Genomic DNA, 21767 nt, shown 5'->3' with positions numbered 1-21767 from the left:
GAGATTTGGATTACAAAGGCATTTTAGTATGTTTACAACTAGCCAGATAAGCAAGGCTAAGGAATGTGTTTATTTTTCTCAAAGGTTACTGGCAATAAATAGTAGCAACATGAAAGTTTTTATATTGTGAGGAAGATACAGTTTCAAAAAAATGAAACCGTAGAATTTACGTATTAAAAGAGAGAAACATATTTAAAGGAGAATTAGGCTATGTGTCAGGAGGAGGCCATGTGAGATCTAACAGAAGTGTGTGAAATAGCCTTAATGAAGCCTCTAGAATTTGTGCATAAGTCTGCTGCTTACCAAAACTGAAGCTGGAGCAAAGCCATTTGGAATTCCATTGTCCAGGGTATTGTGTTAATTTGCTGATCTGTTTAAAATCTAAAATCTATATTTGGACTGTTGCCTTAAAAGGGGTGTAACTGAGAGACATGTAAATTAGGAATTTAAGGAGATATTACAGTAGAAATTTGTAGTTTTATGCATGTGCTTGAAATCTTTGGTTAATAAATATTTTAATTAAATTTTTTAAAAAATCTCTAAAAGTCTGGGTGGACTTATTACTTCTGAATTCAGTGTACGCATCTCGAAATAAATACGAATTGTAAAACTGCTGTCATAGTGCAACCAAGTTTCTTTCATAGATTTGGTCTGCCTGGCACACATCATCTGCCACGTCATAATAGGATCCTCATCATAACAGATACTCATATCGCCATATGACTATAGTAGGATATTAATCCGACAATTAAAAGGAATGCAACATCCTAGATCTAGTAGATATCATAAAATATGGTGGGAAAAGTTCTTACATGTGCCACCGATAAAATTATAAACTTATTTATTTTAAAATGAAAGAAGATTCTTCATTCTTAACAGCACTTTGTAATGATGGCTTTGATACTGATTTACAATATTGTGTCTTCTAATGTTAATAATAACTGGACTTCTGTATAAAGATCTCCAGTAACCTTGTCCATAAGCTGTTTATAAAATATCCTTTATTAGAGAAAAAAAAAATTCTTTCCATTTTCCTTCCTTCACCTGAAAGCACTAACGTGTGTTGGAGTATGGTTCTTCAGATACTAACAGCCCTATCTTACGCCAGTGATCATTCCTCATGTATGAACCAAGGACGTTATCAGATTATTTTGCTATGGTTGAAGAATGAATCTGATCTTCCCTTCACACATCCACATGTATGTTTTATTACAAGGGGTTACCTTTAACATTAGGAATCAGAATGTTGGCTACCTTTTCACTTACTATCCTGGAGGAAATAAAGCCAGTTGTAGCAACACTGCTGTCAATGCAGTTGGAATTACCTACTTCTATACAAACTAGGGATTGAATGCCAACATTTTTAATCATATGGTTTAGTACACTAACATTTAACCCTAACAGTACTCTGGATCCACCTACACCACACAGACAGCAGCAATTCAAGAAGTTCACCAATACCTTCTCAATGACAATGAGGAATGGGCAATAAATGCTGGCCTTGCCAGTGACACACACATCCCATAAATGAATACAAAAAAAAGTACTCTCTGAGTTATCATGATGCCCTTAGAAATTGAAATAAAAATATCCCAATATGGACCTACTGAGCAAGAACAGAGCCTGCTTCCTCCTGGATTGTGCCCCATACGAAATAGGCAGATTCTGGCCCTGTTGTCCAGGATTCAAACACGTCTTCTACATGAGACTGTATTTTATTTATCTTTCCTCTATTTTAATATACCATGCTGTCTGCTTACTGTGCAGTCTCCTCAAAAATGTACTTGGGGAGGATGATTTGGGAAGTCAAATTCGAATTAAGTGATCATTTTGCTGGACACTTGTGTTCTGTCTAAATTACTTGTGGTTTGCCTTTTAATTTTCCCTTCATCCCCATTTTGGCCTCACGATCATTTTTCCTTGTAGCGTTCTAAAGGTGCTCAACTCAACCTTCATGAACAGTTACTCCTATCACTCCAATGCACCCTGCAAATCCCTGCTGTGAACACTGACTTCAATAATTTTAAGCTTTAGCTTTTTTAAAATTTTCAAACCTGTTTTAATGTCATATGGGCTCCCATCTCTTCCATCTTTTTGCATTCATCTCAGATCACTCACTCTTAAACATTCAGACATCCTTTGGTTCTTTAATGTCTGAATACTTCAATTACTGTACTTGATCCAGATGATATGTTCTATCATTCCGCAGAAAAATGTTAAGTCCCATACTGTTGTCTAGGACACAAACATTCTTATGGGAGACAGCAATTTATATGCACTCCATTGAAAATGGTATATTGTATTATCTGTTTTTTTCTGTGTATTGATGTCTACTTGTTTTGTTTAAATATAAATGTTCCCTCTCTTTTTTTCTAATGGTATTAATAAACCTTACCCACTCTTATTTTTCAGTTTTTAGTAAAACTTAAAAGACACACATTTTATAAAACACCTTTCAGAATGCCTTCCAGGACATCCAAAAGTGCCAAATTTATAGCCACTGAAGCTCTTTTGGTAGGGGCCAGTAAGCTCAGTTGGCTAGAATGTGGTGCAAATGGTGACAATGGCAAGGGTTCAGTCCCTGCTCCAGCTGAGTCTTGGGGCCTGCTTCTTCTCTGCTTCAGAGAGATATCATGGCACACAGAAGTGTGGAAAGCCATGGGGCTGAATTTTCCCAGAATTGCGCTAAGTGCGGTAGTGGGTGGGTAAAATGGAGTCCTAAACGTTGATGAAAATGGTGGGTTTTCACGCCTTATCTTCCCAAACCCGCCTCAGTATATATTCACTCACAGAAAACATGCCGTTGCCATGGTGAGTGAGCTCTCATTGCCATCACCCCGCTGTTGCATCACGCCGGCCGCCATCTTTAAAAGTAAGCCACCAGCAAATTGCTCATCGCCACCAGCTCACCACCACTGCCTGGGAGACATGGCCAGAAAAAGAAAAAAGGCTGCAGCCCCCCGCTCCAATGACAGGTCTCCCGAGCAACTGCTGGATGTTGTGGAGGCCTGCTGGGATGTGCACTATCCCTGCTGTGGACACAGGATAGGTAGCAATGTCACCAACCTGGCTTGGGAGGCAGTGGCAGCGGTAGTCAGCGCCAACGCCCTTCAGAAGAGGACAGCCACCCAGTGCCGCAAAAGGATAAATGATCTCCTCCATTCCGCCTGGGTAAGTCACTCTTTTCATCACTCCCAGCTCACACACTCAGAAATCCATCACACATCCACAAGGCTCTCACTCACTGCCATTCACCATTCACTCTTTCACACACTTTGCCGTTGTCCTCATCCCAACCATGGGACCACTCACCAGGCATACTTATCATCTGGCTCGGCAGGCATCCTGATACACTCTCCCCATCTCTAAACATGCGGGACAAACTGGCTCACAACAGGCGGTAAAGGTCACAGATAGGTTGGGGGATGCCAGAATTCAAAGTTCTCAGAAAATTTGAAAACAGAGCCAACCAGCTGGCTAGCGATCACCAGGACTGTTCCTGAGCCGACGGTGAGTTCGATGCTGCTCTACCAAGTGAGGATCCAGCAGTGCAACATCCATCAGATAACCATGCCTTAAGTGATGCGTCCTCTTTCAAAGGCCACTGTCATGCACTAACTATCTCCCCTTGCTTTTGCAGGCACATCTAGGAAGCAGCAGACAGAGTTCACGACCCAGGGCCTCCAATCAAACTCTGAAGAATCCGCCGAAGAATCTGAAGGCACCCTCCCTGAAGACCCGTCACAGCGCTCACCCACACCCTCCACCAGCGCAGAGACACACACCTCTGTGGGACCTAGGTTTACAGTAGCCTTGGGACCACAATTTGGATGAGCTCATCACACTGTCTGATCCACAGCAGGCGATGGCAGGGACTTCCCAGGTCCCCGGCACTCGGAGGACTGCTGAAGGCCAGAACGTTGCTGAGTCCGAGTCAGATGACGAGCTTCTAGATTGGGTCTTGTCACAGTTGCTGAAGCTGCAAAAGCATGCTAGGGAACATCAGGAAAGGTTGACCACTGCTGTCCTCAGATTGCAAGGCACAATGGAGGAGTCCGTCAGTCTTCAGGCTGAGGTGATAATGCCAGCATTGCAATACTGCTAGGATGGCGGCTGCCATGGAGACCTTGGTCCAGGATGTCACTCCTGCACTGCTGCACAGGTTTAACTCCATCGCTGATGCCATAGTTGGCCTCCAACAGTGTGTACATAAGAGGGGTGCTGGGCAGCTCGATCTCATCCAGCTACCCCTTCCATTCACAGAGTCAGCTAGGAGTCCTCAGGTGCCCATAGGGAGGAGGATCACCAGGTGCACGCTCCGAGGCCATCCACCCAGGTGAATCTGGGAGTGACTGGCCCATCTGACTCCCCTCTTCCTGTGAACCTCTGCAGATCCAGCTTCACAGGCTGAGGAGGGTGCCACTGCCTCACAATAAACCACCCCAGTCCCGCAGTGCCCACGGAGCACAGAAAGCCTTGGCAGTGCCGGGAGACAGCGTATGCTCCTTCTCCAGGGTCACCCGGGCACGAACGTAGCTGCGGAAGTGGGGCAGACAGTCAGGTCGGACGATCCCCTCAATCGCCCACTGCCTGGACCTGTTAATGGCTAACTTGGCCAAGCCCAGGAGCAGGTTCACAAGGAGATTCTCCTCCCTCCCAGCCCCCACTCCGCACTGGGTGCAGTTAAGGAGAATTAATTGCACAGCCTGGGCACAGGTGTAAATCACTTGTACATAATGTTCACTATTGTCAATAAACTCCTAAGAATGTCAGCCTGCCTGTGACTCCTTGTTCTGATGAGCAGTGTTCTTGTCACTCAGATGTGAAACTTTTCTGCACAAGATAAAAGGTAGGTGTCTCAGTCCAGGGCCTCTTCCCTGTGCTTTGTGCAGCCTTCAGGCCACAGTGATGATCCAGCCTCACACTCCCTGGCAACATTACTGCTGTCTGTACCTCAGCATTGCTGCCAGAATGTAGTGGGCTGGCACCACAGAGTTCTCTCATACTCTCTCTGTGCTCTCAGCACATTTAAGGTGGGGCTGGCCCCCATCACACCAGCATGTGTGACCAGTGATGCTGTGCACCAGCTCCTGAAGGGCTCAGTTGCTGAAGGTGGACATAGCATCAGATGCATCTAAAGTTTTATGCTTGCGTCTCTGAGATGGCCCTGATCATGGAGGGCAAGCCATGACTTGAGTCAGACATTCTCAGAGGCCATGTGAAGATCTATGGAGCGTTCTCACTGCATGTTGTCATCATCCTCCTGTGATCGAGAGACTATTAGGGCCTCCACTACATCTCCATGAAAGGAGCATTCTCACAGAAGGTATTGGTGCTAAGATAAGCCAGACTGAATTCAATCGTTCCCAACTGTGATGTGAGGATCTACGGGGAAACCTCGCTGCATGTCGTCATCATCCACCAGCTACATCAGCTATGAGGGACTCCCTAGTGCACCTGCTTCATCTAGCCAGTGCGAGAACCTGATCCCCATTGTTGTCACCATCAACGACCCCCTCACCTTCAACCCTGTCAGTGTCCTCCTCATCAGAGGAGATATACAGCTCCTCCATCTCCTCTTCAGCCAGCACCTCACCCCGTTGCAGCTCCACCAGACCGGTCCTGGCACCGGAACCACATCTTCAGCATCCTGATGGTCTGCTCCACCACGTTGTGAGCTGCTGCATGAGCCTCATTATTGTGTTGCTCTGCTGCAGTCTGAGGCTGCTGCATGGGTGTCACCAGCCATGGCCTTTGTCCCCAAGGAGCCAAACCTGCAGCCTCTGTGGACCCTGGGAGACTGCAGGGATCTGCGAGTGACTCAGGATGTAGGTGTCGTGCACACTCCATGGAAATTGTGCGCATACCTGCAGGATGTGTTTCTAGTGGTCACATGCCAGTTGCACGTTCAGTGCGTGGAAGCCCTTGTGGTTGATGAAGTCCACTGAGTGTAGCGACGGAGAACTGAGTGCCACATGAATGCAGTCAATCGCACCCTGCACCTATGGGAATCCCGAGATCAGGGTGAATCCAATGGCCATTGCATCCTGGCTGTCCCGGTCCCGGGCGAAATGCACAAAGTTGTGTGCCAATGGAGAAGATGGCATCCGTGACCTCATGGATACATCTGTGGGTGGTGGATTGTGAAATCCCACAGAGGTCATCTGTGGAGCCCTGAAAGGAGCCACTGGCACAGAAATTGAGCGCTGCAGTCACCTTCACAGCCACTGGCAGTGGATGCCCTCCATGTTCCCTTGGCGCCGAGTTCTGCATTAAGTGGCAGATGTGAGTCACCAGGTCCCAAGACATGCACAGTCGTCGGTGACACTGGTTCTCAGGAATGGCAGGCGGTGTCTACAGGCCCTGGGTGTCACTAGGCGCCGACCAGCCATGGCTCATTGCCGCTCCTGGGCAGCGTGTACAGGAGCCCCTGCTGCCCCTTCTTCATGAGGTTGCTGCTCCTGCCTTTGCATGGCCAGGACCCTCAGTTGCTCTCTCCTCTATTACGTCCATGATCCTGATGTGGTCCTCCTGCAGCAGGAAAGAGAGAGAGAGAGGTGTGGTTATCATGGCTGTACTTAGCACCTTTCCTGTGTGACTGCCCCTTAATGCTTCCCAGAGAGTGCTGGTCACCCTTCGGATGGCCAGAGATGAGTGTGCTGCATGGCTGCCCAGTCAACCTGCGACATGGGGGACACTGGTCCAAATCAGAATGCTGAGATTGCAAGGGGCTGTGAGTGCCTCCAGCAGTGACTGCTACATGGCCAGCATTGGCGAGGAGATTGTACAACCTGTGCAGTCCAACTGCTCTGCAGTCCAATAAAGTGGCGGTGGACTCGAAGCCTGTGCTGGGGTGGGGGGGTAAGATATGGAGTGCTTGGTGGCCCTTTGGTGCCTCCGCAACGCTTGCATGGGCGGGCAGGCTAGGAGCCCGACCCCAATCATATCACTGTAGTCTTTGTCTGATCTGTCTTAACTTGCAGAGGCATGGTCACTTTATGCAGGTGTCCCTAATGAGTGGCCATTTCCCTTGCTTATCCTGCCCCCCACCTCGATTGCCTGTGCACGGGATGCAGCGCCAAGGCAGCACTTGACCCCCCCCCCCGCCCCCTCAGTAGTCATCTCCGAGGCTGGCCAGCACTTGCCCCAGGTCACCCCACGCCCCTCAGCAGTTGCCTCCGAGGCTGGCCAGGGCTTGCCCCCAGACACTCCCTCCCCTCAGCGGTCACCTCCGTGGCTGGGCATCAGTTTCCCCTGCCCCCTGGTGCCCCTGAGGCCTGTAAACAACAGGTGAGCTGTGGTGAACGCTGCTGTTCACTCACCTCAGTTCCCCAAAGTGAAGGCCGCCAAGTGCAAAGCACCTGCGTGCTGTTGTGAAACACGTCGGTGTGCTTTCCCACCAATGTGGACGGAAGATACGGCAGGGTTCCAAGAGCCTGGCGGGATGGCCTTTTAATTATATGCTAATATATTACAATTGACCGATGGCAGGAAATGCGGCCCATCAGTTGGCGGGCTGAGCAGAAGATCGCGACCTGCCTTTGCGTCATTGTGAAGTGGGTCCCGCCCATATTTTCCATGCACGCCACCTATCATGCCCGCCAACAGTGGGCTCAGAAAATTCCACCCATGATTAGCAACCCTCGATCAATAAGGACGCTACATGAAAAAAGAGAAAAATATTTCTGAAGCTTATTGATTGTTGTGATGAGAGAAATGTACATGGCAACAAATTTGCACACAACAGCTCCCACAAATAGCAATATGATAATGACCAGATAGAATCCTAGAATAGAATCATGGAATATTTACAGCACAATCCCTGGAGCTTGTGGCTGCTCCCTGCAGGAGTAATTTAACTAGCTTCACTCCTCTGCTCTTTCCTAACAGCCCTACAAATCCTTTTCTCTTCAGGTGCCTATCGAATTCCCTTTTGAAAGCCACATTTGAATCTGCCACCACCACGGTTTCAGGCAATGCATTCCAGATCCTAACCACTCACTGTGTCACCATTGGTTATTTTGCCAATCACTTTAAATCTCTGTCTCCTGGTTCTTGACCCTTCTACCATGGGGGCAGTTTCTCTCCATTTATTCTACTTAGACCTGTCATGATTTTAAACACCTCTATCAAATTTCCTTTCAACCTTCTCTAAGGAGTACAGCCCTAGCTTATTCAATTTATCCATGCAACTGAGGTCCCTTATACATGGAGCTATTCTGGTAAATCTATTCTGCATATCTCTAAAGCATCCTTCCTAAAATGCAGTGCCCAGAATTGAACACAATATTCCAGCTGAAGGCGGAGGGGCATGTTAGTGGGGTGGTGAAAAAGGCATATGGGACACTTGCCTTTCTCAATCGAGGCATAGATTACAAAAGTAGGGAGCTCATGTTGGAGTTGTATAGAACCTTGGTGAGGCCACAGCTGGAGTACTGTGTGCAGTTCTGGTCGCCACACTATAGGAAGGATGTGATTGCACTGAAGGGGGTGCAGAGGAGATTCACCAGGATGTTGCCTGGGATGAAACATTTAAGTTATGAAGATTGGATAGACTTGGGTTGTTTTCGTTGGAGCAGAGAAGACTGAGGGGTGGCCTGATTGAGGTGTACAAGATTGAGGGGCATGGACAGGGTGGATAGGGAGCAGCTGTTCCCTTTAGTTGAAGGGTCAGTTGCGAGGGGGCACAAGTTCAAGATGAGAGGCAGGAGGTTTAGGGGGGATATGAGGAAAATCCTTTTTTGCCCAGAGGGTGGTGATAGTCTGGAATGCGCTATCTCGGAGGGTGGTGGAGATGGGTTGCCTTACATCTTTTAAAAAGTACCTGGATGAGGACTTGGCATGTCATAACATTCAAGTGCTGGTAAATGGGATTAGGTAGGTAGGTCAGGTGTTTCTGACGTGTCGGTGCAGACTCGATGGGCCGAAGGGCCTCTTCTGCACTGTGTGATTCTGTGATTCTGAGGCCAAATAACAGTTTTATAAAAATTCATTGTAACTTCCTTGCTTTTGTACTCTATGCCTCTATTCATAAAGTCCAGGATCCCAAATGGCTTTTTAATCACTATCTCAATTTGCCCTACCACTTTAAACAAGTTAAACACATATATCCCCAAATCTATTTCAGCATGTCCTTTAGAACTATAGCCTTTATTTTATATTATCTCTCCTTGTTTTTAGTGCCAAAATGTATCACATTGCACTAGTTCGTGCTAAAATTCATCTGTCATATATCCGGCCACTTCATGAAATTGTCTATGATCTCTTGAAGTCTATCACTTTTCCTCTCACTGTTCACTATAACTTCAAATTGATTTTTCAGAAACTGGAGGGCTATTCACTGGTGATCTTAGTGCGCAGATAGCTCTGGTTGTATCTCCTCTGTGCCTTTGTCTTGGACTCTTAATAAGGTGGCGGGGTGGAGGGGGGATAGGCATCTCTTCAAGGGATATCCCTTATCCCCTAGAATCCATCCACGGATTTCGGGGGGGTGGGGTGGAATGAAGAGTTTCAGCAGCTGGCAGAGCACGAAGGAGTCATGGCAGTTGCCAGGTAAGTGAGCACAAACATGTAGGAAGCTCTTGTTGTCGTTGCAGACCAGCTGAACATTGAGGGAGTGGAGGCCCTTCCTGTTGATAAATCTCACTGGGTGGTCAGTCAGTGTCTTGATGGTCACTTGGGTGCAACAGGTATTCTCCGCACCTCGTGGAATTCAGCAGTAGCATCAATAACCAATGCCCTCTGTGCTTGTGAGGCCACATCTGTATGGAAATGAGTGTACTGGCCAGCTCTCGCAAATAGGGCATTAGTGCCCTGTTAGATGCAGTGCTGTTCGCAGCAATTTGTGAGATGGCACCAAGGTCCACAGTTGATCCTTGGAAGGAGACAGAAGCAAAGAAGTTCAAGGCCACAATCTGATACTACTGGCAATGCGTGGTGACCAGTGTAATAAGGGCACAGATGTCTGTGAACATCTGCCTAGGGAGTTGCAGACTGCTGCGCAGCATTGGTTCCTGGTCATTTCCAGGCAGCTCCATTTTTATCACTAGAACCTTTTTGGGGATATGACCCCGATTGCCTTCCTGTCCCTCATCCCTCCCCTCTGCCTTCCTGATGCCTGGGTTCTGCCCTTCTTGAGGAGGGTGTTGCTCCTTATTGCCACTAGGCCCAAAATCTAAGAGATGTGCCTCTATTGCCATCTGCAACCTTTCTTGTGCTCATGTGGCCCCACAATGTTATTTGGCAATCTTGCCCCATGATGCCATGAGGGCGATGACCCCTTGCACTGGCCGCTTACTTCCCACTTTCCCCATCAATGGCACCTGTGTCTGAATGAGGCACTCGCACACATTTGATACTGGGCCCCACCCCACATTCGCTTCTCCAGGCCCCGCCCCACATTTGATCCTGGCCCCGCTGCACATTCGCTTCCTTGGGTGCTGGGCCCCGCTGCACGTTCGCTTCCCCAGGCCCCGCCACACATTCGCTTCCCCAGGCCCCGCCCCACATTCGCTTCCCCAGGCCCCGCCACACATTCGCTTCCCCAGGCCCCGCCACACATTCGGTTCCACAGGCCCCACCACACATTCGCTTCCCCAGGCCCCGCCCCACATTCGCTTCCCCAGGCCCCGCCCCACATTCGGTTCCACAGGCCCCGCCCCACTTTAGCTTCCCTGGGCCCCGCCACACATTCGCTTACTCAGGCCCCGCCACACATTCGCTTCCCCAGGCCCCGCCACACATTCGCTTCCCCAGGCCCCGCCGCACATTCGCTTCCCCAGGCCCCGCCCCACATTCGCTTCCCCAGGCCCCGTCACACATTCGCTTCCCCAGGCCCCGCCACACATTCGCTTCCCCAGGCCCCGCCCCACATTCGCTTCCCCAGGCCCCGCCCCACATTCGCTTCCCCAGGCCCTGCCACACATTCGCTTCCCCAGGCCCCGCCACACATTCACTTCCCCAGGCCCCACCACACATTCGCTTCCCCAGGCCCCGCCACACATTCGCTTCCCCAGGCCCCGCCACACATTCGCTTCCCCAGGCCCCGCCACACTTTAGCTTCCCTGGGCCCCAGCCCCACCACACCTTTGCCAGTTGGACAAGCCTATTTTAAGGCTACTTAAGAGGGCAGAAGGAAAGCAGGCGAAGAGGTTCAATGTCTAATCTGAAAGAATGCACAGTGCACTTAGTACTCCAGTCCAGAAATTTATTATTCGGAAATATCAGTTGGTTGGAAATTTTCTGAGCAGACTCGAGCAACACATGGCATAATTTTAATACAGCAGTTTGGGACGGAAACATGGAAAACACAGTATTCAGATAAGTAAAACAATTTTGATTATTGCTTTTCAATGTTTTATCACTGTTTTATGCTTCAGGTAAATATTTATATCTACAGTGTTTTCTGTCGTGCACAATTGTGGTTAGGCATTCCAAAGTCACTCTGCAACCCAGGAAATTTCAAAACCCAGAAATGACTTTGTTCCATGCATTTGTTCTGGAGTGGTTACAGTGTACCGTACTGTACTGTCAGCTTAGATTTGTGCAAGGATAGGCCAGTGCCTTATGCATAGCTGAAGCAGTTAGTAAAGAGCTGAGTAGATTAGAAAGAAGAGGCAATAACAAACATACAAAATAGGAGCAGAAGTAGGCCATTCGGCTCCTTGAGCCTGCTCCACCATTCAATAAGATCATGACCTGTTTGCATTTTGAATTTCACATTCCCATCTATCCCTGCTAACCTTTGATTCCTTTACATACAAGAATCTATCTACCTCTGCCTTAAAAATATTCAATGACCCACCTCCACTGCCTTGGGAGGCAGAGAGTTCCAAAGTCACACAATCCTCTGAGAGAAAAAAATTCTTGTCATCTCTGTCCTAAAAGGGCAACCCCTAATTTTAAAACAATGCCCTCTAGTTCTGGACTCACCCACCAGAGGAAACATCCTTCAATCAAGTCACCCTTCACTCTTCTAAACAAGCCCAGTCTGTCTAAACTTTCCTCATAAGACAATCCGCTCATTCCAGGTATTAATCTAGTAAACCACCTCTGAACCGCCTCCAACGCATTATGAAGGTGAAGAGCAGTGAATGGGGCACATCCTTTGTGGTAGTTCAAAAAGCCGACAAATCTATTTGGATTTCTGGAGATTATAAAGTAAATGGTAAATAAGGTGCTTGATAATGATACTTAACCAGCGGAGATTTGTTTTTTAATTTAGCAAATGGAAAGATGTTCAGTTAGATGGATGTCAAATGCATATTTGCAGTTAGAATTACCTGACAAGAGCAAGAAACTGCCTACTATTCATACACACAAAGATTGTACCAGTACGGAAGGCTACCTCTTGGGGTGTCTACTGCTCCTGCAATGTTCCAGAGCTTCTACTAAGTGGGATGAAAGGAGTGTGCTGCTTCTTAGATGATATTCTAATTCACAGTAAAACAGAGAAAGAGCACTTTGCAAGGTTGAAGGAAGTCCTCAAGAGTATGGTATTAAAGCTAAAAGTGTTGCTTCATGCAGCTGAATTTACTTCCTGTGGGCAGGCATGTGCCTGACTCGATCAAGTGTAAAATCGTAAGATATTTTGCTTGGCGGGCGCACACAAAAGTCAGAGGCACGTCCGCTGACAATTAAGGGGGCAATTAAGACAATTAACATCATAATTGTCTACGATTTTTCGTGGCCCGGCCAACCTTATGGTTGACGGAAGGGTGAATTGGCCAGGCAGCCTTTACATTGTTCATCAAACCTCATCCAAGGGGGGGATGAAATTTCCGTGATGAAACAAAATAATGGTAAATATCTGTGGACTGCATTTTTATCAGCTATATTTTCAGGTTCTTGATTGTGATGCATGGACATCTTTTTACAGCCTTTTAAACCTTTATTTAATCATTTGCAGGTCTGCAGCTCCCTGTGGCAGCTGTCTGCCTTCAGGGAGCTCTCTTGCAGCGTTCACCCGCGCCCACAGGAACGTCATCGCACGCCCTCTTCCCACCCCCATCCTGGCAGCGCTGAGCTTTTCCATGCACGTTTCACGGTGGCTGACCGTTAATTGGCCAGCCAGTGTGATGTCGCAGTCAGGGTCCCGTTTCCTGACCGCTCTCGGTCACGCCGATTGCGCGCACCCACCAAAGGTAAAATTCAAGCCATGGTGTCAAGTGTAATGCATCTGGGCCATCAAATAGATGGTGAAGGTATCCACATCCACTCGACGCAAGAGAAGTTTGAGGGGATTTTGAAAGCAAGGAGCTTTTTTTGGCATCCAAAGGTAAATTGAGATATTGAAGAATCGGTGGAAAGTTGCAAAGTGTGTCTCAGAATGAGAAATGATCCAATAAACACTCCTTTCATTCTATGGTCAAACACAAGGAAACTGTGGAAATGAGTACATGTCAATTTCTTTGAAGTGGAAGGGAAAGAATACTTTGGACAGGATTTTATGCCCCTGCCCGGGCGCGTGCCCGACCTGATCAGGAATAAAATCACACGAGATGACGGTAGGCGAGTGTCCTGATATCATCGCGCTATATTTTGCTCGGCGAGCGTATGTAAAAGTCGGAAGCGTGGCTGCCAACATTTAAGAGAGCAATTAAGTCTATTAACGGCGCAATTGTCTTCGATTTTTCGTGGCCTGTCCAACCTTACGGTTGGTGAACGGGCAAATCGGCCAGGAGGACTGCATTTTTCATCAAAGCTCATCCAAGGGCGGGATGAAATCTCCGTTATGAAATAAAATAAAAATAAATATCTGTGGACAGCATTTTTATTCGGTATATTTTCAGGTGGTTGATTGTGATGTGTGGACATTTTTTGGCAGCCTTTTAATGCTTTATTTAAAAATTTGGAGGTCTGCAGCTCCCTGAGGCAGCGGTCTGCCTTCAGGGGGCTGTCTCACAGGACTCACCTGCGCCCACAGAAAAGTCATCACCTGCCCTCTTCCCGACTCCACCCCGGCAGCACTCAACATTTCAGTGCGTGTTTCACGCTGGCTGGCCGTTAATTGGTCAACCAGCGTGGAATTGTGTTTGAGAGCCGATCTCAAACATCCTGACTGGTCCGGGGCCTGCCGATTGCACACGCTGGCAAATGTAAAATTCAGGCCTTTGTTTTGGTCAATAGCTACAGCAAGTGGATAAATGTTGAGTCTATGCCTAATAGCACAAGTGCTGAAACTATTGAGGTTTTGAGAAGTTGGTTTGCAATTTATGGGCTGCCAAAGGTTTTGGTTTTGGTCCATGGTTTATGTCAGAAGAGATTGAAATATTTCAGAGTAAGAATGGAGTCAAATGCACTTTAATACCGCCATATCACCTAGCATCAAATAGTGCTGCAGAAAGATGTGTTCAGATTGTGAAGAGGTCTTTGCTGGGTGACATTGGCTAGGTGATTTTCTGTTCTCTTACAGGATGACCCCAAAGTCCACAACAGATTGCTCACCTTATGAGTTAGTGTATAAATATGCTTCTAGGGACAAGGTTTGGTTTGCTTAAGCCTATCATCAATAGAATAGTAGGAGGAAAGCAAGACAAAGTGAAGATGAGTCATGATACATGAGGCATGAAACTCAGAGGTTCACTGCTGGTCAGAAGGTCATGGTGAAAAACCACCGAGCTGATAAGGCAATATTGATGCTCGTGGCAGATAAAAAGTAAATCCTTGCGGGAAAGCATGTTATATTATGTGGAAGTAAGGGTTCCACTAAGATGAACACCATTATTAAATTGATTTTTAAAGATATGTATTAACAAAGACATTGAGATGCATATTATGTAAAATATTACATAAATATTCTAAGATGATTCTGTGACCGTCTTATGGATTATATCTTTAAACATTTGCAGAGAAATTCTAAATTGAAATAATACTTTTCTAGATACATGAAAAAAGTTTGCAAACAACTTATAATATCTGCACTTATTCCAACATCCTTACCTACATGCTAACTTCAGAACAAGAATATTTTTAAATAAGCACAAAGGCACTCTGTACCACATTTTCACATGCGGTTCGTACGCATCTGGAGTAAGCACTTTTGTACATGTCCCATTTCATTTCAAAGAAAATGATTAATTTATCTTATTTGATACCATAATGACCTTTCTAAATTCACAGATTTCACTGCCTTGTACACTAACAATTTGCAACTCTGTAAATAGAGTCAATCTGACTAATGTGGTAATTTGCACACATAAACTAGCTATGCATTATCCAAATTAGATAGACCAAAGCTTTTAGATGACTCTTTATGTCTGTCCCTTCCTCACTGTCCTCACTGAAGGAATTAAGCAACTTCCATCAAAAATAATTTAAATTTTATGGCTGATTTTCTGTGCTTATCAAAACAATAAAATGCTTATCCACTCCTAGTACACAGTGTCAACATCAAGCAGTCCAACATCAAATACAAAATGTACCAAATAAACGGTTAAGTTCTCTGTACTGTTTTCGAACAGCATGCTCTAGCTCTAACTTCTGTATAGCATCCTACCAGCACATATCTGAAGTATTTCACACCAGCATATTATTCTGCCTGAGTGTATCTGCCAAATAATGCCAATCTATCTGTTGGCATTAAGATCCATTTTCTATAAAGCAGCAGCTCAACAAAGAATAATTTTCGTCTACTCTGAATCAACAAGATGCCTTTGCTTAAACTCAAACTCTTACAACAATTTCCATTCAACAGCAACAACAACTTGCATAAAGCCTTTAATGTAATGAAACGTCCCAAGGCATTTCACAGGAACATTTTTTTTATTTATTCACAGGATGTGGGCATCACTGGCTAGGCCAGCTTTTATTGCCCATTCCTAATCGCCCTTGAGAAGTGAGTCACCTTCTTGAACCGCTGCAGTCCATGTGGTGTAAGTACACCCAAAGTGCTGTTAGGAAGGGAGCTCCAGGATTTTGACCCAGTGACAGCGAAGTAATGGTGATATAGTACCAAGTCAGGATGGTATGTGGCTTGGAGGGGAACTTCCAGGCGGTGGTGATCCCCATGCATTCTATAGATGGTACACACTGCTGCAACTGTGCATCAATGGTGGAGGGAGTGAATGTTTAAGTTGATCAATGGGGTGCCAATGAAGCAGACTGCTTACTACAAAAGCATTACAAAACAAAGTATGATGAATTGCATAAGGACCATAGGTAAGATAATCAAAAGGTTGGTCAAAGAGGTATGTTGTAAGGAGAGTTTTAAGAGAGGAAAATGAGCTGGAAAGCAGTGTCACCAGCCACCTTGGATTTTATGGGCTCATCCTCTAATCAAGGCTATTGACCCATGTCCTAGGTTGTAGCTTGCTGAAATGCCTTATCTCATATATCTCAGTCACTGAAAATTTGCATTGCTCCCGGCTGCCCAATTGGACAGGTTTGGAACCAGCCCCCCAACCCATTCTACTCTGACACCAGCACCTTCTGCCCCCATGCTAAAGTGTCCCTTAACTTTTTGCATGAGAATTGGTTATCCTGATAGAGAGGCAGAGAGATGTAGGAAGGCTTAGGGCTTAGAACCTAGTCAAGCAAAGGCACAGCCACCTGGTGAAATGATTAAAATTGAGGATGCACAAGAGGCTAGATTAAAGCAGTACAGGTATGAGAGATAAGAGGGGCAAGGTCTATGGAAGGATTTACCACACTAGCCAACCTTGTAGTGAGATTGCCAAGCTAGAATGAAATAAGAGGACCCAATTTATGCCATGGGCCCACATTAGGTTGAGAATGCCCAAATTCATAATTAGGAAGCAAAAAGAACTTTAATTCTTTTATTCTGTGCTACAGACCTGGTGAAAGGCTACAATGTTATTTCATTGTACATCCAGCCCTGCAATGTTTAATTGTCATACATATTGTTGAAAAGCTATAGGATGGAAGTTACTCTAAATCTTAAACAAAAACAGAATTACCTGGAAAAACTCAGCAGGTCTGGCAGCATCGGCGGAGAAGAAAAGAGTTGACGTTTCGAGTCCTCATGACCCTTCGACAGAACTTCTAAATCTTATTTATTTGCAGTGAGATTTCGTTATAAGAATATACCACTATTAAAAGCACAGTAATTTATAAGACCATAAGATGTAGGAGTAGAAGTAGGCCATTTGGCCCATCGAATCTGCTCCGCTATTCAGTGAGATCATGGCTGATCTGATAATCGATAATTTCAACTCCACTTTTCTGCCTTTTCCCCATAACCCTTGACTCCCTTACTGATTAAAAATCTGCCTAACTCAGCCTTGAATATACTTAACGACCCAGCCTCTACAGCCCTCTGTGGTAAAGGATTCCACAGATTGACTTCACTCTGAGAGAAGAAATTCCTTTCCCCCCCCAACCCTTACTCTGAGATTATGCCCTCTGGTCCTAGACTCTCCCACAAGGGGAAACAACCTCTCAGCATCTACCCTGTCAAACCCCCCAAGAATCTTATATGTTTCAATAAGGTCACCTCTCATTCTTCCAAATTCCAATGTGTAGGCCCAAGCTATTCAACCTCTCCTCATAAGGAAATCCCTCCATACCCAGGATCAACTGTGAAACTTCTTTGGACTGCCTCCAATGCCTGTAAATCTTTCCGTAGATAAGGGGACCAAAATAGTTCACAGTATTCTAGGTGTGGTCTAAATTTGTGCTGTTCTTAATTTGTATTCTCTCCTCTCCATATGGAATATCCTTTCATTTAGCATATATTACCAGCCAATTGCTGGAATCATTGTTATACCCAGCATCTTATAACGTGCTTCCATCTTACTTTGTAAAAGGAATTGGCAACTTTATCACAAAGTTACCAGTGTATATTAGAACTGTTGATAACTCTTGTATTTTCTTTTACTTTTTTCTATTTCTGAAGCATTGTTTGTTAGAAATGAACTATAATCCAGTATCCTTTAAAAGATGGTCAAAATTGCTATCACGACAACCGCAGTTTTATCTTGACAAGCTTGTTATAAGATAAGCAAGATAAGCTTGTTATGGACAAAGAAATAGACAAGTTGCAAAAAAATGTTTTGGATTGGGGGAGAGTGGAATTTGGTAAAATAAGGCAGGATCTGGCCGAGTTAGACTGGGAACAGCTACTTGTGGGAAAATCTACAGAAGAGCAGTGGTGGGGGGTGTTCAAAAAGGAAATGAAGAGGGTACAGGCTCAACACGTTCCCTCTATGGTGATAGGAAGGAGTAACAAGCCCAGAGAACCATGGATGACTATAGATATTCAGGATACGATGAGAAGGAAAATAAAGGCTTTTAGCAGGTACAGGGGGAGCAAATCAGCGGAGGCATTAGTGGAGTACAGAAAGTGCAGGCGGAGCTTAAGAAAGCAATTAGGAGGGCAAAGAGAGGATATGAAAAAGCTCTGGCTGGTAAAAGTAGAGAAAATCCCAAGATATTCTATAAATATACCATTGGAAAGAGGATAACCAGGGAAAGAGTAGGGCCCATCAGGGACCAAAGGGGCAATCTATGGGTGGAGCCAGAGGACATCGGTAGAGTGTTGAACGAATACTTCACATCCATCTTCATCCAAGAGAATGAGGATGAAGGCATCGAACTTGGGGAGAGAGACTGTGAGTTTCTTGAGCAAATTCATAAAGGGAGTGTCAAGGTATTGGAGGTGTTGGCAGACTTAAAAGTGGACAAAACTCAAGGTCCGGATGATGTGTCCCAGACTGCTGAGGGAGCCAAGGGAAGAGATCGCAGGGGCTCTAACCCAAATTTTTAATTCCTCTCTGGCCATGGGACAGAGGACTGGAGAACAGCTAATGTGATTCTGCTATTTAAGGAGGGTTGTAGAGATAAGCCAGGGAACTACAGGCCAGTGAGTCTCACGTCAGTGGTAGGGAAACTACTGGAGAAAGTTCTGAAGGAGAGAATCTATCTCCACTTGGAGAGGCAAGATTTGATCAGGGATAGTCAGCATGACTTTGTCAGAGGGAGGTCATGCCTAACAAATTTGAATTTTTTGAGGGGGTGACAAGGTGTGTAGGTGAGGGTAGTGGAGTTGATGTAGTTTATATGGATTTCAGCAAAGCTTTTGACCTGGTCCCACATGGGAGACTTATAAAGAAGGCAAATGCACATGGGATACAGGGTAATTTGATAAGGTGGATTCAAAATTGGCTTAGTTCTAGGAGACAGAGGGTGATGACAGAAGGCTGCTTTAGTGACTGGAAGCCAGTATCCAGTGGTGTACCAAAGGGATCTGTGCTGGGTCCCCTATTATTCGTCATTTATATAAACAACATAGATGACTATGTGGGGGGTAGGATTAGTAGGTTTGCAGATGACACAAAGATTGGCCGGGTGGTTAACAGTGAGGTTGAGTGTCTTGGGCTACAGGAAGATATAGGAGGGAGGGTCAAATGGGCAGATAAGTGGCAGATAGAATTTAACCCTGAAAAGTGTGAGGTGATACACTTTGGAAGCAGTAATTTGACAAAGAAGTATTCAATGAACAGCATGACACTAGGAAGTTCTGAGGAACAAAGGGACCTTGGCTTGTGCGTCCATAGGTCTCTGAAGGTGGAGGGGCATGTTAATGGGCTGGTGAAAAAGGCATATGGGATACTTGCCTTTATTAATCGAGGCATAGGTTACAAAAGTAGGGAGGTCATGTTGGAATTGTATAGGACCTTGGTGAGGCCACAGCTGGAGCACTGTGTGCAGTTCTGGTCGCCACATTATAGGAAGGATGTGAGTGCACTTGAGGGGGTGCAGAGGAGATTCACCAGGATATTGCCTGGGATGAAACATTTAAGTTATGAATAGAGGTTGGATAGACTTGGGTTGTTTTCGCTGGAGCAGAGAAATTGAGGGGCGACCTGATCGAGATGTACAAGATTATGAGGGGCATGGACAGGGTGGATAGGGAGCAGCTGTTCCCCTTAGTTGAAGGGTCAGTCACGAGGGGACATAAGTTCAGGGTGAGGGGCAGGAGGTTTGGTGGGGACATGAGGAAAAACCTTTTTTACCCAGAGGGTGGTAATGGTCTGGAATGCGCTGCTTGGGAGGGTGGTGGAGGCGGGTTGCCTCACATCCTTTAAAAAGTATCTGGATGAGCACTTAGCACGTCATAACATTCAAGGCTATGGGCCAAGTGCTGGTAAATGGGATTAGGTAAGTAGGTCAGGTTTTTCTCATGTGTCAGTGCAGACTCGATGGGCCGAAGGGCCTCTTCTGCACTGTGTGATTCTGTGACACAATATTTGAGGCAATCTTGTGACCAAGCATTGACATCATGTCCAACCTGTAACTTTTTAAAGGGGTTGTTAAAGGGATCCTCTGCATTATCATGTCCCCTAATCAGTTTTGGTCTATGCCATTCAGAAAAAGGTAACTGAATAACTTGTGACAAAATCATTTCATCAGGTGAGCTGATCATCTTGGCAATTTTTTTCAAGTCTTTTAGTGAGTAGTGCAGAAATCTGTGAAATGTGCAGAAAATAAATCTGGACTTAAACTGTCTCAGTCAACTGTAAAGCAGATTTTTCTTTTTGCAATATAAAGTCATGTGAATAACTTACAGATTAATTTTTATCAAAGGATATTGGATGAGTAATTGGCAGAGCATGAATATTCATTTTTTAAAAATAATGAAGAAGCTCAATAATATGTAATCATTCTTTGCAATGCTGTACTAGAATAGCATAGAAATTGGTTGATGCCTCTTTCATCTTCTATTGTGCCACAGGATCATATTATTTTATTATGGAAAGTTACATAAATACACAACCCAGGTGGTTTACATAAAAAGTCATACAAATTAGTAAAATAATCAATACATTTTAGAAGAACATTGAAATTATGCAGTTATCCTACTCAGGTTAGTAACACACACTTAGCAAAAGAGCATGATTTATTGATATAAAATTAATAGTACGGGAAATATAAAGTGGGCTTGTTGGGTACATTTTCTCCATCACAGCTGTCCTTGATATTTTAATGCATACTGATGGGGGAGGGGACAGGATTGAGAAAACTAAGCTGATAAGACACAGATTCTGCTCATAGTTCATAGCCTATAGCTAAAGTTCAGCATTTATGCACAAAATTTAAAATTGGATTTAGATTCAAAATTAATATCATTTTTGAAATCTGCCCTAACTCCCAATTGTTGCCAATCTTTTCTGTGGTCTTGGTTGCCTTCCACCAGCAAGAAGCCAACTACTTGTGCCTCTAATATTTGCATCACTATTTACGTATTAGTCGCAGCCACAGCTAAATAACTCAAGGCAGAATAATACACCTAAAATTATTATATAACTTCAGGAAATTTTATACATATTCTTAGTTCACATGCTATTTGATAAAATATATTTATATCTTATATATTTAAATTTGACTCCAGAAATGTCATTTTTAAAGATTATGGTTTTTGGTATTAAAATTCAAAATATATATTTGTATTCCTGGTTGAAAAGCTTACAGTTAAACATCTAAACCTGCAACGAGAACTGTATTAGAAAACGTATATTGTTATTATTCTACAGAGCATTATGTTGAGTTCTTAAATTCTCCCAGAAAAGTATGACACTAATTGATCCAGAAAGTGCAAATTTCTACCGTCACAAGAAAGAAATACCATAAGTAGGATTTGGCTAATTATAAATAATAGGATAACTGGATATATAATTTATTTTAATTAGCCAACTACTTGTCTCAGTATTTAATATCTTCAGTAACTCAGGAATTTAAATGCAAATTACCATTTAACTCACCACCCAATCTAACCCAGTCAATTAATGCTCTACCACCCTACTTTTAAT

General features: G+C 45.0%; 1 protein-coding gene across 4 annotated transcripts in view; it reads right to left on the bottom strand.

Annotated features, from left to right (window-relative positions):
- The window catches only part of cfap221 (cilia and flagella associated protein 221), a 236769-nt gene that overhangs the window by 85163 nt on the left and 129839 nt on the right, over window positions 1-21767 (bottom strand). The window lies entirely within an intron of this gene.

This window comes from Carcharodon carcharias, chromosome 12 (assembly GCF_017639515.1).
Source record: "Carcharodon carcharias isolate sCarCar2 chromosome 12, sCarCar2.pri, whole genome shotgun sequence".
Classification (NCBI taxonomy): Eukaryota; Metazoa; Chordata; class Chondrichthyes; order Lamniformes; family Lamnidae; genus Carcharodon; species Carcharodon carcharias.
Note: the sequence above shows the minus strand (reverse complement) of the source record. Positions and strands in the feature narration are given on the sequence as shown.